Raw genomic sequence first — 10,000 nt, 5'->3', positions numbered from 1 at the left:
CGATGGGACGATGTGAGCTGTCCTGTGGTTTGTAATTCGGGAAAAGATACGTTAAATATTTAAACACCGTGGGATTAACAAGAAAACAGAGGCTTTATGCAGCTCCGTGACATAATTTATAATCAAACTCAAACTGCTTCAACTACATCTATAAAATATATTTCAGTGCAGCTCGGCACTCCATCAGACTGCTGAGGTGAAAACAAATGTTGTGATTCCAGCACAGAATGGAACTAAAATCTTTCGACACTCAAATTCTTCACTGCAGAGATGAGTTAGTTTCAAGATCTGTATTATTAAGCATCAAGTCTGAGCTAAAGCTACGCACTGCTAACGTCTGGTGTACGGTGAGTTTCTGAGATTAGGTTAATAACCTGTTAGCATTACAAGCACGTCGGCATACATTAGCTAAATGGGTTACCGGTAAGGCTGCTGAAGTCCAGCTTTGAACCTGCAACCCCTATGCTGCAAGGCAAGCCTGTTAGCATTACTAGCACATGTTAGCATCAAGGTACCAGAAAAGCTGCAGCCCAGCTTTGAACCTGCAACCTCTATGCTGCAAGGCATAAGCCTGTTAGCATTACTAGCACCTGTTAGCATTAAGGTACCAGAAAAGCTGCAGCCCAGCTTTGAACCTGCAAACTCTATGCTGCAAGGCAAGCCTGTTAGCATTACTAGCACCTGTTAGCATTAAGGTACCAGAAAAGCTGCAGCCCAGCTTTGAACCTGCAACCCCTATGCTGCAAGGCAAGCCTGTTAGCATTACTAGCACATGTAGCATTAAGGTGCCAGAAAAGCTGCAGCTCAGCTTTGAACCTGCAACCTCTATGCTGCAAGGCAAGCCTGTTAGCATTACTAGCACATGTAGCATTAAGGTGCCAGAAAAGCTGCAGCCCAGCTTGAACCTGCAACCTCTATGCTGCAAGGCAAGCATGTTAGCATTACTAGCACATGTTAGCATTAAGGTACCAGAAAAGCTGCAGCCCAGCTTTGAACCTGCAACCCCTATGCTGCAAGGCAAGCCTGTTAGCATTACTAGCACCTGTTAGCATTAAGGTACCAGAAAAGCTGCAGCCCAGCTTTGAACCTGCAACCTTTATGCTGCAAGGCAAGCATGTTAGCATTACTAGCACCTGTTAGCATTAAGGTACCAGAAAGCAGCAGCCCAGCTTTGAACCTGCAACCTCTATGCTGCAAGGCAAGCCTGTTAGCATTACTAGCACATGTTAGCATTAAGGTACCAGGAAGGCTGCAGCCCAGCTTTGAACCTGCAACCTCTATGCTGCAAGGCAAGCCTGTTAGCATTACTAGTGCATTAAGGTACCAGAAAGGCTGCAGCCCAGCTTTGAACCTGCAACCTATATGTATATGTATATAAGTAATCGTTTTTAATCCTCACAGCATCCCGGCTACTCATCAACCTGACCTCAACTATCTCTCACCTAATGTCTCCACTGTAATTTCCAACCTTGGAGTTAAAATAGACCAGGCTCTGAAGATGGATGCTCAGGTCAATAACACAGTTAAATCATGTTTTTACCACCTCAGGCGTATCTCTAAACTTAAGCACATCCTGAGTGTCCGTCTTCTCAAATCAGTAGTCCACACTTTCATCACTTCACGGCTGGATTACTCCAACTCCTGCTTATACGGCATCAGTAAAGCAGCTCAATCTAGACTTCAGCTAGTCCAGAATTCAGCAGCTAGGTTCCTGACTGGAGTTGACAGAAGACAGCACATTACACCAATTCTAAAATCTCTCCACTGGTTGCCCGTTCATCTCAGGATCAATTTCAAAATCATGCTGCTCACTTATAAATCCCTGAACAGTCAAGCTCCTCCATATCTGTGTCAACTCGTCCATTACTACAATCCGCCTCGTGCTCTCAGGTCTGAGGATAAGCTCCTCCTAGCTCTTCCAAACGCACGTCTGAAAAGCCGTGGAGAAAGGGCTTTCTCTGTCTGTGCTCCCAAGCTGTGGAATGCATTACCACTACTAGTGAGGCAAGCACCAACAATTAGCATTTTTAAATCTCGCATGAAAACTCACTACTTCAACCTTGCATATAATACATAATCATGGACCACTTTCGACATCTGCATTCTTTCTACAATAGAATGCACAATAATTAACATCTGTATTACTGTGGTTCTTTCATATGTTTTTATCTGTTGTTTCACATTCCTTTGTGTTTTTAGTGTTTTACGACTGTTAGTTCGAGTATTTTCTTGTTTTCATTTTTTCTTATAAACTATGCTTTAAATGTCATTCTGAACGTGTTAATTAACTGTAATCTTTTAATGTACAGCGCCTTGTCTGGTTGTAATGCCATGTTGAATGCGCTTTATAAATAAAATGGTATGGTATGGTATATGCTGCAAGGCAAGCCTGTTAGCATTGCTAGCACATGTTAGCATTAAGGTACCAGAAAAGCTGCAGCCCAGCTTTGAACCTGCAACCCCTATGCTGCAAGGCAAGCCTGTTAGCATTACTAGCACATGTTAGCATTAAGGTACCAGAAAAGCTGCAGCCCAGCTTTGAACCTGCAAACTTTATGCTGCAAGGCAAGCATGTTAGCATTATTAGCACATGTTAGCATTAAGGTACCAGAAAAGCTGCAGCCCAGCTTTGAAGCTGCAACCTCTATGCTGCAAGGCAAGCCTGTTAGCATTACTAGCACATGTAGCATTAAGGTACCAGAAAAGCTGCAGCCCAGCTTTGAACCTGCAACCTCTATGTTGCAAGGCAAGCCTGTTAGCATTACTAGCACATGTTAGCATTAAGGTACCAGAAAACCTGCAGCCCAGCTTTGAACCTGCAACCCCTATGCTGCAAGGCAAGCCTGTTAGCATTACTAGCACATGTTAGCATTAAGGTACCAGAAAAGCTGCAGCCCAGCTTTGAACCTGCAACCTCTATGCTGCAAGGCAAGCATGTTAGCATTACTAGCACCTGTTAGCATTAAGGTGCCAGAAAAGCTGCAGCCCAGCTTTGAACCTGCAACCTCTATGCTGCAAGGCAAGCCTGTTAGCATTACTAGCACCTGTTAGCATTAAGGTACCAGAAAAGCTGCAGCCCAGCTTTGAACCTGCAACCTCTATGCTGCAAGGCAAGCCTGTTAGCATTACTAGCACCTGTTAGCATTAAGGTACCAGAAAAGCTGCAGCCCAGCTTTGAACCTGCAACCTCTATGCTGCAAGGCAAGCCTGTTAGCATTACTAGCACCTGTTAGCATTAAGGTACCAGAAAAGCTGCAGCCCAGCTTTGAACCTGCAACCTCTATGCTGCAAGGCAACACCCTTGTACTTTTATTTTGAGAAGTATTAACATGATGTTAAAAATAAACAAAACAGAACAATGAGCAGAAATCTTCTGGTTTGCAGGAACAAAATTTAAGAGTTAGAAGTTTTATTTACAAGTAAGACATTTGATTCTGCGCAGCTTCAAACCAGTAAATGCTCAGACGCATGGCCTGCAGCTCTAAAGTTACATTTGTGCAAATGCAAAAACCTTTTTTAATGTCCTTGTTAGAATCATTTTGAGCGTGAAACTTAAATTCAGAACAAAGTTACAATAAACAATAATTTGCTGCTGTTATTTTCAGCAAATACAACCTGACTAATAATCAGAATAATTGTAGGTTATTTTTGTTTGTACTGGTTGAGAGAGGCTATTATCAGCGAGCTGTGGCTCCGACTGCATTATGACTGCCTGCTTGGTATTTCAGGAATGCACACTGATGGTTACACTCATCCCTAAATTGGTCAGGATGAGAAGTGTCATCAGAAAAACTAAAACACATAATGCAAATGCAGGATCAAAAACAAATGTCAGTCAGATGATTATGGGTTGGCGTTTCATAATCTCCATACCTTATCTTAAGGTTATTTTACTGCGTTTGATTTTTTTTCCTCCCAAACCTGAAATGATTCGACGTTTTCCCACAGCCGGCCCGTAGCAGAAGTTGTTGGGCAAAGAGAATTCCTCTGAACCTCAGGGGATCATCCATTATTTAAAACCACATCTAAATCTATTCCACTTAAAAAGAGGCTGAATACGCTTTACTTGTAACCGGCACTTGAGTGATTCTCCTCCAAGAAGGATTTAATGTCAGGCCACCTTTTTGTTTTTAAAACCCCACAAACTGTTGACGTGGGAGCCTCCAAAACCTCAAGCTAAAAGGAGCCGTGGCTCATTTGTTTCAAGAACTTTAAAAAAAATGCCTTTTTTTTCCACAAACATCCTTGGAAACATGGTACGGTTTCTAAAAATGCCTTGATCCACTTAAAAATGCAGAAAACAATCACAAAACGCTGCAGTAACCATGCCAGGCCTGCATGTGGCACTGTAATGCCACCCTCAATAATACAAGAAAAACAGCAAACAAGGGCTGCGTCCCAATTCCGGGGATGCATCCTTCCAAGTCCACATTAAGGTGGCCTACATCACCTTCAATTCAATTCAAAACTACTTGATTAATCCCAGAGGGAAACTGATTGCTGTAGTAGCTCAGAATAATAATAATAATCAAGTCATCAAAGAGTTGTTGTATATTACAATGGCTGTTGGCAGGAAGGATCTCCAGTAGCGGTCAGTGTTGCAGCCAAACTGAAGAAGCCTCTGACTGAAGACACTCTTCCGTTGTCGGACAGTCTTGTGAAGAGAATGCTCAGGGTTGTCCATCATTTTCTTGATTCTCTGGAGAATCCTTCTTTGCATCATCTCCTCCAGCGGTTCCACAGTCGTCCCCAGAACAGAACCAGCCTTTTTTATTAGTCTGTTGATCCTTTTCAGGTCCCTGCTTCTGATGCTGCTACCCCAACAGACGATGGCTGAAGAGATTACACTCTCAACAACAGACTTGTAGAAGATCTGCAGCATCTTGCTACAGACATTGAAGGACCTAAGCATCCTCAAGAAGTGCAGTCTGCTGTGTCCCTTCTTGTAAACGGCTTCGCTGTTCTTTCTCCAGTCCAGTCTGATGTCCAGGTGAACTCCAAGGTGTTTGTATTCCTGAACCACCTCCACTTCTTCTCCCATGATGGAAACAGTGTTTGACTCCACCCTGTTTCTTCTGAAGTCTAAAATCATCTCCTTTGTTTTGTTCACGTTCAAGGTCAGATGATTGTTTCCACACCATGCCACAAAGCGCTCCACCAGCTCTCTGTACTCAGCTTCCTGTCCATCTCTGATACACCCGACAACTGCAGAGTCATCTGAGTATTTCTGTAGATGACAGGTCTCTGACTTGTACTGGAAGTCTGAGGTGTACAGGGTGAAAAGGAATGGTGAGAGTACAGTACCCTGTGGTGCTCCAATGTTACTGATCGCCTGGTTTGATGTGCAGTTCTTCAGCCTCACAAACTGTGGTCTGTTTGTCGGGTAGTCTTTAATCCAGGCGATAGTTGAGGCCCCCAACTGTGTCTTCTGGAGTTTCTGGCAAAGTACATCAGGCTGGATTGTGTTAAATGCACTGGAGAAATCAAAGAACACGACCCTTGAAGCGACAAGGAGATCTGTAAACAAAGGACACTCAAGATGTGTCTTCAAATACGTCCTGATTTTTGTGAATTTGGATGGGTGATCGCAGGATTCTTAGCAGGCCAAGCGGGAGATTTTTGTTCTTTAACGGAGAGATAGGGTCGTTTTAAACGCAAATCTATTCATATCAGGTGGTCCAAAGATCAAATGCCTAAAGCAGTTGTGTCGTTATTTTTTCGTTTTTATTTATTTATTTTTCCTGAATATTTTTGTCAAAATTAATCAGAAAATTCCTCCTCAGCAAGTTCGTATGACGGGTGCCATCGCTCTTTGTGTGTTGAAGCCAAGTTTAGTTTTAACTTCTGTTTACTGATGTTATGGTTGCTAGGTGACAGGACACACGCTGAGGAAGAGGCAGGAGTAAACACGAAGGCTAGCACACTCAAACTCACAGCTGCTTACTTCCAGCCTAAGTGGTCAAGGATGGACCTTACCTATAAAGGCTGCGTCCTTATAAGGATGTTGACCCTGAAATTAGACACAGCCATGGTGCAAAGCAAATAACATTTGCATGCTAGGAGGATGAAGGGTTGTTGGTTAGCTTACGAGATCTTCATTTCAGAAAAAGTTTTAGCTTGTAAATTAATTCAGTGCATCTAAAACAATTTTTTCATGCAAGTGCAGGTCTGAAACGACAAAAAAACATGAACATATTCCGCTAACAGCTACCCTGAGTGAATGGCACCTTAACTGCATTCACACAAATGAATAAACACAAGTTATTTACACGTGAAAACACAAACTTCCATGATTAGGAATTTAAATACAGCCCTGACCTAAGATTTCTAGAATGAAGCTTTGATAAAATTATCCACAGAGTTATTTTTGCTGAATAAAGGCAACTCGTTAGCACCACCAGCAATCGTCCATTCACTGCAAACCTACCAAACAGAAAAAGCATTTTACAGGAATATAAATTCAAAGCAGCTTCACAAGAAACAACCTCATTACTTTCCCAGAAATCGTCGGCACTGGCAGCAGAATTGTGTTTCTGTGTCTTCTGCGTCCAAAAGGAAAGAAAAGCGGAGCTAAACATCATCCAAATGCCACCTTTCATATGATGCTGACAGCCACACTTGTGAAGTGAAAACTGCAGGAAAAAGGTAACAGGCACACGCTGCACAGCTACAGCTTCTGCTTAACTGGACCAAACACTCCTGGTGGATATTTCTGCATCATGAAACGTCAAGAAGACGGTTTTAGTTGGGTCCCTCTGCCCACGAACTGCACGGGTATCCTCTTATTATCCTGTAATAAAGACTAGAATGCGTTGGCCCAGGCTAATGTGCTGCCGACTCCTCACTAGTCCAACGCCCATATAAGAGCCATGATGAAAAACGGAGTTTGTGTGTCGGCCCAACCAGCGATCAGCTGCTCAGCGCCACAGCCGTCCTGCTCAGCTCCTACTTAGCATCGTTTTATGACCTTTGGTACCTTTGTTGTGTCTGGCTTGCCATTTCAAAGGGAGTTAATTACCTATGAAGCTCATGGCAACACTTAGTTCAGTCACTCAAACATTCTCCTTTCCTTGTTTCCTCGTCTGCAACACAAGAGCTAACTGAAGTCTGAATTAAGCAAACAGGTCAGTGGGGAAAAGGAAAGGTGGCGTCCATATTTCAGCGCGACTCGTTAATGTCAACGTTAGCGCGTGCCATCAAGTCAGAGCGCTAATGAGCTGAAGCTAGTTGGATAAGTGAAGGAATATTTGATGTTGATTAAACAAAAGAATATAAAGTTTCTGTTAGTTAAAAATGATAAAAACAGATTAAGGTCTTTGAAAACTAGTAATAGTTTAACTGGCTGGAAATAATTATGAATGTTATGTCAAATCTGAATCACATCAAAGCACTTCTGGTCTTAAAGCATCAGGATTAGTACCTTCATCAGAAACCTACCAAACCCAGTCTACTGCCCCCTGGTGGATGCAGTAGCTCAACAGGTTGAGCGGGTTGTCCAGTAATCGGAAGGTTGCAGGTTCGATCCCGGCTCCGGAGAGGGAATGCTGCTGTTGAGTCCTTGGGCAAGACACTTAACCCACGTTGCCTGCTGGTGGTGGTCGGAGGGACCGGTGGCGCCTGTGCTCGGCAGCCTCGCCTCTGTCAGTGCGCCCCAGGGCAGCTGTGGCTACATCGTAGCTCATCACCATCAGTGTGTGAATGTGTGTGAATGGATGAATGATACACTGTAGTGTAAAGCACTTTGGAGTCCTTACTCTGAGTGGCGCTATACAAGTACGGGTCATTTATCATTTATAATGAAATAGCTAGAGACAGCTCGACAGTGATAGCCATGACCAGCCCACCCCCTAGATCTGTTTCTGAGTGGAAGACCAGGCCGACTGCGTGGACTAAAGTTGTGTCGAGCCATGCTAACTAGTGGAAAAGTACTGCTGGTGGCTACCGATAGCTGTGTCCCACTGCAGACATGGCTAAGGGAGACCATTTGCTGATAAACTGTATAAACAAATAGCTAATAGTTCTGTAGACGTGTACCGTATTTTCCGGAATATAAGTCGCACCAGCCATAAAATGCATAATGAAGAAGAAAAAAACATACGTAAGTCGTATTTTGGGGGGAAATTTGATTATTTTTCTTACAAAATCTGAGACCAAGCATTTCACATTGCAAGACAAGTACCGGTAACAATAACAGAATAAACAACCAGGGCGCACCAGTGCGCCACGGTCTCCAGCAGAGGACGGCGGTGTTTCAAACCCTCCCAGCAGGACAGGGGAGCTCATTCCTGGGTCGGAGTCGGTCCGCAGCAGCACGGTATAGCCTACATAATTTGGTATACAAGTCGCTCCGGAGTATAAAGGTTGGTTTATGCTTGACGCGTCTGCGAGGTCCGCACGGCTCCGCGCGGAAAAGTTGCGTCATTTTAACAACCACGCCCCTCCACCGCGCCTCCGCACGGCCCAGAATTTCCGCAACGCGCACCTCGGAAAATTTCTAACCACGCGGACGGACGGACGCGGAAAAACATGGCGGACCGGCAAGAACTAGTATGGCAGAGGTTCGTAAATACAGACATTTGTATGATTCAGCTCTCAGAGATCACCGTGATCAACATGTTGTTAATAATTCTTGGAGAGAAACAGCTCGCACTGTCGGAAAAGACGAGAACGCTGTGTGGGGCGACGGTGGCACAGGAGTTAAGTGCTCGTCTCGCAATCGGAAGGTCGCAGGTTCGAGACCCGCTCAGTCTGTCGCTGTCGTTGTGTCCTTGGGCAAGACACTTAACCCACATTGCCTGCTGGTGGTGGTCGGAGGGACCGGTGGCGCCAGTGCTCGGCAGCCTCGCCTCTGTCAGTGCGCCCCAGGGCAGCTGTGGTTACATTGTAGCTCATCACCACCAGTGTGTGAATGTGTGTGTGAATGGGTGAATGACTGATTGTGTTGTAAAGCGCCTTGGGGGGTTCCAGGACTCTAGAAGGCGCTATATCAAATACAGGCCATTTACCATTTAAAAATGCTGGAATGCCATGTTGTAAACAGTAATTTCTACTTCTACTATGGTGTAGTGTTGGGTGCATGCCGTAGAGCTCCATGCTGCCCCCTACAGTTTGGGAGAATATTGGCTCACCGCAGAGACGAGCCGCATGAACCATAAAAGCTGCGAGTTGTGAAGCGCGTTACATCCGCGAGCCGCATCACTGCGCGGAAAGTGAATGCGTCAAGCATAAACCAAGCTTAAGTCGCAGGACCAGCCAGACTATGAAAAAAAGTGCGACTTACAGTCTGGAAACTACGGTAGTTATTTAGGCATTTTAGTGCATCTTATTTAAAAATATTCAGCTTAAACCCGCCAGTGTAGCGCCCTCTTCAGGACATTGAATTTGAATCAGCCATTGCTATTGACTGAGAGGTTCCCTGTGATGTTGCTGGTACCTTATGATGTCAGCTGCACTGCCGTTGTGGTGTATAAAAGCAGCTGAGTCTCTGGCTCGTTCTCTCCCCCATAGCAAGTGGGAGTTGGAATAGCAAGCTAGTGTTTACGACTCAACAACGATTGCCTCGAGCAACGTCTCCACCTACAAAACACCATCCTCCCTTCCATCTGTCCTCTGGTGAAGGAGGTGGAGAGAAATCCGCCACCTCAAATGACTGCTCTGAGGAAAAGGAGCTAACGTCACTATCAGGGACTAGGAAGTGATGTCATCTCTCCATCCAAGCTGGCGGGTGTGTCTGTGTGTTTGTTAGTAGCTTGGTTTTCCAATGTAGAGTCTCCCAGCATGGGAGGGGCGGGTCTGTGTCACCCAGTGCCACAGACCCGCCCCTCCCAACCCACCAGGTGCATTTTTAGAACAGGAAATGTGGTTGGAGTGAGACTCTGGTATAGGGGGTGACTTACTCTTTAAGGAAAATATTCGGGGCTTTTTTTCAGCTTTTCTGATTGCAAACTTCAAGAATAAAAGCAGAATCACACATTTTCTTGGTATAGTGCAACTCTAATGT

At 44.6% G+C, this 10,000-nt stretch overlaps 2 protein-coding genes across 9 annotated transcripts in view; one reads left to right on the top strand and one right to left on the bottom strand.

The window, feature by feature from the left end:
• Positions 1-10,000, top strand: part of LOC107394837 (cytochrome c oxidase subunit 6B1) — an 86,385-nt gene that overhangs the window by 39,565 nt on the left and 36,820 nt on the right. The gene's annotated exons all lie outside the window — the stretch shown is intronic.
• The window catches only part of elmo1 (engulfment and cell motility 1 (ced-12 homolog, C. elegans)), a 122,144-nt gene that overhangs the window by 84,373 nt on the left and 27,771 nt on the right, over positions 1-10,000 (bottom strand). For 4 of the 5 annotated variants that reach the window (XM_015973989.3, XM_054745321.2, XM_054745320.2 and 1 more), the window contains exon 1: positions 1-68. This exon is cut by the window's left edge and continues 705 nt beyond it. The exons of the other annotated variant lie outside the window; for it this stretch is intronic. The gene's annotated coding sequence lies outside the window, so the exon portion shown is untranslated. Of the gene's footprint in view, positions 69-10,000 lie in introns of those variants that run through there. 5 annotated transcript variants of the gene reach the window in all.

The sequence above is a fragment of the Nothobranchius furzeri genome, chromosome 19 (assembly GCF_043380555.1).
Source record: "Nothobranchius furzeri strain GRZ-AD chromosome 19, NfurGRZ-RIMD1, whole genome shotgun sequence".
Classification (NCBI taxonomy): domain Eukaryota; kingdom Metazoa; phylum Chordata; class Actinopteri; order Cyprinodontiformes; family Nothobranchiidae; genus Nothobranchius; species Nothobranchius furzeri.
This window is presented reverse-complemented; position numbering and strand designations above follow the sequence as displayed.